This window comes from Corvus brachyrhynchos, unplaced genomic scaffold (genome assembly GCF_000691975.1).
Source record: "Corvus brachyrhynchos isolate BGI_N302 unplaced genomic scaffold, ASM69197v1 scaffold215, whole genome shotgun sequence".
Lineage (NCBI taxonomy): Eukaryota > Metazoa > Chordata > Aves > Passeriformes > Corvidae > Corvus > Corvus brachyrhynchos.
The window spans coordinates 675317-682855 of record NW_008237887.1 but is presented as its reverse complement, the minus strand read 5'-3'; the positions used below and the strand labels follow the sequence as shown (position 1 = coordinate 682855).

Here is a 7539-nt window from a genome sequence, read left to right as displayed (position 1 = left end):
TGTGGCTTCTGGGATTTTTCCCTTACTCTTTCAAATAAAAGCAGAGGTGGGGGATGCTCCTGACAGGCCCAAGGTTTTGTGGATTATTCGGCGACGAGCTTGCGTTGGTTCCCTCGCTGCGTGTGCGAGAACAGCTGCCTTTGGAGCCACGGGAGATCCCGAGGGGTCGGAGGGTCCCGGGGGTGCCCCTGGGTGTGCCCCTGAACACAGCCCTGCCTTCCACGCTGCTTTCCTTGACTTGCTGTGTTGCAGAATCCCCCGAGGTCCTGTCCAGCAGCCCCTCGAGGATCGGATCTTCACTCCGACCGTCTCGGCTGTGTACAGCACTGTGAGTATCTGCCGGGCTGGGACTGCGCGCGGAGACCAGGTGGGTGTGCAAAAACCCCATGTAGTTAGAAACTCTGCAGTCACAAATGATGCAGTGGGGAAAATGCCTCTTCTTTCTGCCTTGTGAAAGAAATGGTGCTCAAAAAGACCCTTCTGGTTGCATGTGAGTAGGAAAAGAAGGGGGGACCTTCTGGCTCTCCACAACTCTCTGACAGGAGGATGCAGCCAGGGGGAAGTCAGGCTCTGCTCCCAGGAAACAAGGGACAGGACAAGGGGACACAGCCTCAAGTTGTGCCAAGGGAGGTTCACGTTGGATATTGGAAAAATCTCTTCATTGAAAGGGTGGTCAGACATTGGCACAGGCTGCCCAGGGCAGTGGTGGAGTCGCATCCCTGGAACTGTTCAAAAGATAGTGTGGATGTGGCACCTGGGGACAGGGCTTGGGTGGGCATTGGGATTTTGGTCAAACATTGGACTTGATCTTGGAGGTCTTTTCCACCCTTAATAATTCTATGATTTTATGAAGAACCTTTTTTGTTGCATGGGAGCAGGAAGAGAAGAAATCTTTGGAGGACTTGTGGGTCCATTGCTATTTTTAAGTGTTTCTAGTTTTATTTAGCATATTGAGAGTGGGTTTTCCTAACAGTATCACTGCAATGACAGTGTTTTGGCCATATTTTCACTCTGGTGACTCCATCTCCTTCCTTTTCCTTGCCTCGCAAAGATTGATTTTTTTGTGTATTAGGGGCTTCACATTTCTAATACTTTCTTATCAGAAAAATAATCAAGAAAGATTTGTTTTCACATGAAACATTCTACTGCACAGAGGAAGAAATGTTTGGTAGTAGATTGAATATTTGGGATAGGTGCCCTTGGCTCGCTGTGCTTGATGTTTGCTAATGTATAATATTGATTATTGTAGAAATTTGGCTTAGAAACAGCCATGTTTATTTGTGAACACAATAGTCTTTTCCTTTTATTCATTTCTTTTTTTCCAATGGCAATAGCTGGAAGCCTAGGGTTATTTATAAGCTTTGCTAAATCAGCACAGCCCTGGGAAAGTCATATTTTGCTTTTCTGGTTGGGATAGTGCAAATATTTTTGATGCCAAAAAACCCTGCTTTTAAGCTGCTCTTTTAATTATTTGGAAAACAGGAGGAAAAGCTGTAGATGGGATAAATTCAGTATATTTTATGCAGGAACATAAGCTGCTTATAGAAAAACATAAGCTGCTGTGCAAGGTTTTCTCCTTCTCTGTTAGCAGGAGTGACTGGGGATGGGGTTCTCGGCCCTGGCTCCCTGGGGGCTGGAGCACCTCTTGCCCAGAGCAGCCGTGGCTGCCCCTGGATCCCTGGAAGTGCCCAAGGCCAGGCTGGGCAGGGGTTGGAGCAACCTGGGACAGTGGAAGGTGTCCCTGCCCATGGCAGGGGTGGAATGGGATGAGGATGATTAAAGTTCCTCCCAATCCAAACCATTCCATGATGATTCAGTGATGATGCTGGTATTTAGCTTTTCCCTTTTTTGGGTTGTAGAGGAGTTTTGTGATCCCTCCTCTGCTGCGGCTGTCAGGGGTGCTAAGCTGAGCTTTGGGCAGGATTAAGGGTAAAAGTGCTGCCAAGTGCCCATTGGGCCTGGAAATGCAGCAGCTCAGGTGGCTGTAGTGGCAGAAGGACTCGGATGTGGCCGTGGGTGGTCTGGTGGCCAGGGAGCCATGGATTCCCATCCAGGTGAGTTGGAATGGTTGGATGCAGCTCTGACAAGGGTTGAAGATTCCGAGGTTTGTGGCGTTGACTGCAGTGAATCAACAAACCCGAGCTGCAGGCTTTGTGCTCCTGCTGTTCTCAATAAATGGTATATAAATGTTTGTGTGAAAAAGGCAAAACCAAAGGAACAAATCCGGAAGAAATCCTTCCCTGAGGGTGGGGAGGCCCTGGCACAGGGTTCCCAGAGCAGCTGTGGCTGCTCCGTCCCTGGGAGTCCCCAAGGCCAGGTTGGACAGGGCTTGGAGCAGCCTGGAATAGTGGGAGGTGTTCCTGCCCATGGAACAAGGTGAGCTTTAAGGGCCCTTCCAGCCCAAACCATTCTGTGAACATAAATGTACAAACACTTATAATAAATAATTCAGTTTATATTATCTTTCATATACCCCGTACAACACTTAAAAAACACTTTAAAAATATCTGAATTCCTTTAAAAGAAGGTTATTTTTTTCAATTCTTTCCTCCCAAGTTATAGTGCAGATGCCTGTGGGGAAAATATGACTGTAAAAATTTAAATTAATGTAAAATAGAAAAGTAACTGTGAAGAATGACCCAAAATAGCTTTTCAGTGTGGAAAAATATCACTCCTTGCTATGTTACAGGAATAGAAGACAGGGCTGGGAGTATCTCAGTTCCAGGATTTGAGAATGCACAAGTTTGAGAGAAAATTTCATGTTTTGGGGAAAGGAGAGAAATTTCTCAGCTGGGTTCCTTTCAGGCTTCAATTTGAAGCCCCAGGCGGATTTCAGATTCAGAGGGAGTCCAGAGAAAAATGAATTGGGATGGAAAAAGCACATGATGGGAGGGCCTTGACAAATTCATTCATGAAAGGTCTCAGAGGTTTCTTACACAAAGGAACAGCACCACGCGTTTAAGGCCTGGGTTTGCATTAAACAGTCATTTTTTGTTTGGTGAATTTGGTATAGTTTGTCCAGATTTTACAAAAATCCCCTGATTTAAGGTGAGGAAGAGCACTGTGAAATCACAGAATCATGAAGGTTGGGAAAGACCTCCAAGATCTTCAAGTCCAACCTCCAAGTCCCTCCTCAGTACCCAGGGGCTGCTTTTTCCCTTCGGCGTTTTATTCCCTTGCACGTGCTCTGTGGGATTCCACATGGGTTATGGATCCTCATTCCCAAAGATACGTGTTTTTCAGAGCATGGCTGGTTTGGGAAGAGGTCTGGGGTCTGTAACCACCCTGTGGTGACTCTGAGCCATGTTGTTCCTGTACATCGTGCATGGGATGGGAGGAGAAATTGTTTGAGATATGAACAACCCACAGATGAACCCCCAATTTTTAGTTATATAAAGATGAAAAATAATTCAATTACCCCTTCCATGCCTTCCCACATGCATTATCTGGACCTTGGTTGCACATTCCAGAGCTCTTTTTCTCTTCCCACAGCTACAAAAGTGGGAATGGAAAATCATGTGGCTTCCACTGTGAGCCCCAATAATAAAACTGAATCTGAGGAACAAGTTTTGCTGTAGGGCAGAGGTAGGAGGTGAGGAAGAGGCCAAGTGGGATGAAGTTTGTCTGAGAATTTGGAGATGCTCAAAATTCACGACAAGGCTTTGGTAAAACCTCTTTATCAAGGAAATGGTACTGGTATTAAACTGAAACCCACCTAAATTAATCATAAATCATATTTATTTATTTATTTATTGTGACATCTTATACTGGGTGGGTTGTTGGTTTGGGTTTTTTTAATAAATAAATCCAGCAGTAGAATTATTTTAAAGCAAACTACAGTTGGAAATAATTATTTCAATGAACTAATCTTGTAATAATTTTCCCTCATCAATAATGGTGAATGCTCTATTGCAGAGCTACATTTGGACATAAAGATTTGGGGGTTGTCCTGTAAGCAGCTTCTTACAGGAATCCTCTGCACTGCAAGAAATGAGGGTCATTACTCGTGTGGCCTCTGCAAGATCCCAAACTGCAGAGTTCGGAAGGGGCATAAGAATGAAATTCTGTTTCTGTTGTAAATCATTTCAAGAGGGTTTTTTGGGTTGGAGTTTCTTTGAAAGACATAGACCTCTAATAGGAAGGGAACTGCGCAAAAGGTGACTGTAAATCCCACCTGCCACCCCTGTCCTGTGCCCAGGGGAATGGGGCAGATTGTATGGAAAATGAGATTAATGAGCAGAAGCAGATGTGCTCTTCAAATTCAGCACGAGGCACAACTCTGGAATTGGATAAGAAGAATAATGGTGTTCATGGACATCCAGTTTTTGCACAAATAACTGGTTTTGGCAGGTTATGGTGGAGGTTTGTAACTGCCTTAGTAACATGGTGTGATTGGAAGTGCTGAAGCTTGGACCAACACTACTCTGAAATGTTTATGAAAGTTTTTTTGTAAGCTGAGGAGCAACACTGAGGCCACGAGCAACCTGGTCTAGTGGAAGGTATTCCTACCCACGGCATGGGATGAGTTAAAGGTCCCTTCCAACCCAAACCATTCCATGATTCTGTGAGTGACTTCTGGATGTGAACCAGTTAGGAGTGAGTGATAACAAGGTGTGTTTGTGAGGGGAGAAGTCGCTTGGTCAGGTGCAGCCTGGAGCAGGGTCCATGTGGCGGGGCTGGATCCAACACTCGTTGAAGCCATCGCTGTTAATTGCTGTCCCCCCATGTCCCTTCAGAGCAGGTACCAACTCCTGTCAGGGTGCCCGGCTCACACCAGCTGGGGGCAAAGAAGGTAATGGGGAAGTGAGGTGCTGAAGAACCCGCTTGTCCCAAATTTTCAAGGACTAAGGGTTGACTCCATCATTCACTCTTGGGGTGTTTGGTTGGTTTCTGTCCCGGGGCGCCCAGTGGCCCCCCTGAGTGTTTCACACCCAGCAGAGGTTCCGTGATTCGCCTTCATGTCCTTTAAAGGGATCTTCCTGCAGTGAAGAGAATCCTGTAAAAAAGGGATTAGGGAGGATTAGCTGCTCCAGCCACCCTGTGCTTAAAGGAAGGATCTGGGTCAGGAGGCCGACGCGGTCCCTGCCTGGCTGCTGTGGAGGCTGTGGAATGTGCAAGAGGGAAGCTCAGTTCCTCATCCTGTTCCAGCCTAGAATCATGGAATGGTTTGGAAGGGTCTTAAAGCCCATCCAGAGCCACCCCTGCCATGGACAGGGACTCCTTCCACTATCTCAGGTTGCTCCAAGCCCCGTCCAGCCTGGCCTTGGACACTTCCAGGGATCCAGGGGCAGCCACAGCTTCTTAAGTACCTGAAACCAGGGACTTGGATGGGGGAAAGGGTAATCCCTAACTTGTAAAAGATGCAAACCCAAAAGATGTAAAAGATCTCAGAAAGAAAAGCAAGAATCCCAGACTGAGGTTTTATTTCGTATTTCATTACCTGCTTCCTTTAAAATACAGGATTAAGGCTTCTGGAAAACTAAAATTAGCCTCTTGCTACTCAGGGAAAATAGAAAGTGATGCTCTAGCAAATTAATATGTAATTTTGTGCATCCATTTTTAGGAGAACAATTTAATCTGTAGATTTAAGGAGGATATTTACTTCCATAGTCATCCCATTTAAGAAACAGCAAACCGCACCCTGGGCTCTGTGGGGGCAGACACCCCAGGAGTGATGAGCTTAGACAGTCCCTACCTCATTGATTTGTTAAAAATTACTGAGAAAACATAAAAATTCAGCAAGTTTGTCTTCCTTTACTACCTGTTTACATTAAAATCAGTATCTTGTAATTCAGTTTATTTGCAAATACTTTGTTGTAGGAAGAGGAAGGTGTAGAAACACCAACGTTGCTGTAGCTGCTGAGAAAGGCTCTCTGTGCTTTTCCTTCTGCTGGAACAAACACCAGTCCAAGCTAGACTTGGCTAACCTTAGGAGGTCCTGGAAGATCAGTGGTAGGCTCCTATGGGATACTCTCCAAGTGTGCTGTTGCCAAACCGTCAAGCTGGTACAATTTTATAATTGTTCTGCTGCCTTTGTTAGGCTTTCAAGCCAATTTTAGTGGGTCCAGACCTGTGTCTGTCATGTGTCTGCTGCACTGCACGAGGGTATCTCATGGACAGTCATTCAAGCAGCTGCAGTTTTCCTCTCAGTTCAGCTTCCAGATTTCAGATCCAATCACAAGAGCATTCCTTGATGTCTTTTATTAACCTCCAACTTAGGTTGTTTTCCCCAAGGTGGTGCTGGAGTCGCCATCCCTGGAAGCGTTCACAAGGTGTGGGGATGTGGCACTTGGGAACATGGTTCAGGGGTGGACCTGGCAGTGCTGGGTTAATGGTTGAACTCTATGATCTTGGAGGGCTTTCCAAGGTTAGTGTTTCTGGGATTCTATTCCATGGTTCTGTTTGCATGTTACAATTTCTGAGGAGGGGGACTGCTGGATGCTGTCCTAACCTGGAGTATTGGTGGTGCCCCTGTCCCCATTGTCAAAGCCCTGGGTGCTGTTGGATCAGAGGATTTTGGATGGCTCCAGCATTAGCTGGAGCAGTGTTTGCACTGGTTAGAGTAGGGAGGTGAAAACTGGCAGTGGTTGAAGTCCCACTGCTATCACAAAATAACCTCTATTTTCCCCCAAGAAGTGACGTTCACAGAGAATCCTGGTGAGGAGCATGGGCACAACCTGCCTCTGGGGCTGTTGATCGGAATGATTTCCTTGTATTTTGGGTTGCCTTTGCTTCCTCCCCCGCCCTGACTGCATTTTTTGATGTCCATCATGATCCATAGTCGCTTCTAAGCACTGAGTGCTGCACAGCTGATGTGACAACTCTCTCAGGGTTGACACAGGAGTCGTGGAAGAGACTTTAATTTTCTCAGGGATGGGCTGTGGAAGGTTTTATGGAGCTCTCTGTTAGGCTGGCTCTGATTCAGCCGAGGCTGCGTGCGCACACCTGCCAAGAGAGATCAGCCCAAAAAAAAGATGATTCATCCCTGGCAAAGGGAAGGATCCAGTTGGGGACAGAGGATGATCACAGGTTCTGTGACTGACCCACCCTTTCCTCTGATGAGCACTTGGGGGCTGTAAATCTTCCCACAATGAAGGGTCCTGGCCCATTCCCAAGCCCGGAGCTGTTGCACGTTGTGATTTCTTGGGATTTCGGTGCTGGCGCAGCTGCTGTGGTGGTTTAGGAACTGTAACGACAGGCGTGGACACTCTGAGTGCAATAAAGTGACTTGGAAAAAGCATTTAAGTGGTGAACTCCGTGACTTCTGCTCTCTGGGAGCTTGGAGCTAATGCTCCATTAAAGCAGCCAGGAATTTCCTTCTGCCCTCTTTACCCTGCTAGGGACAGTCATGCACACGTTGGCCTGCACAGTGCCATGACCTGTGGGCTTCGGGTGCCTTTAGCTCAGACAGAGGAATGTTAGATGGGATATTGGGAGGAAATCCTTCCCTGTGAGGGTGCTGAGCCCCTGGCACAGGGTGCCCAGAGCCGCTGTGGCTGCCCCTGGATCCCTGGCAGTGCCCAAGGCCAGGCTGGACAT

General features: G+C 46.9%; 1 protein-coding gene across 9 annotated transcripts in view; it reads left to right on the top strand.

Moving 5' to 3' along the window:
• The window catches only part of EIF4G3 (eukaryotic translation initiation factor 4 gamma 3), a 104629-nt gene that overhangs the window by 5577 nt on the left and 91513 nt on the right, over window positions 1-7539 (top strand). For 5 of the 9 annotated variants that reach the window (XM_017732729.1, XM_017732728.1, XM_017732724.1 and 2 more), the window contains one exon: window positions 253-328. The exons of 2 other annotated variants lie outside the window; for them this stretch is intronic. The gene's annotated coding sequence lies outside the window, so the exon portion shown is untranslated. Of the gene's footprint in view, window positions 1-252; window positions 368-7539 lie in introns of those variants that run through there. 2 more of the 9 variants (XM_017732727.1, XM_017732726.1) reach the window with 1 other exon arrangement.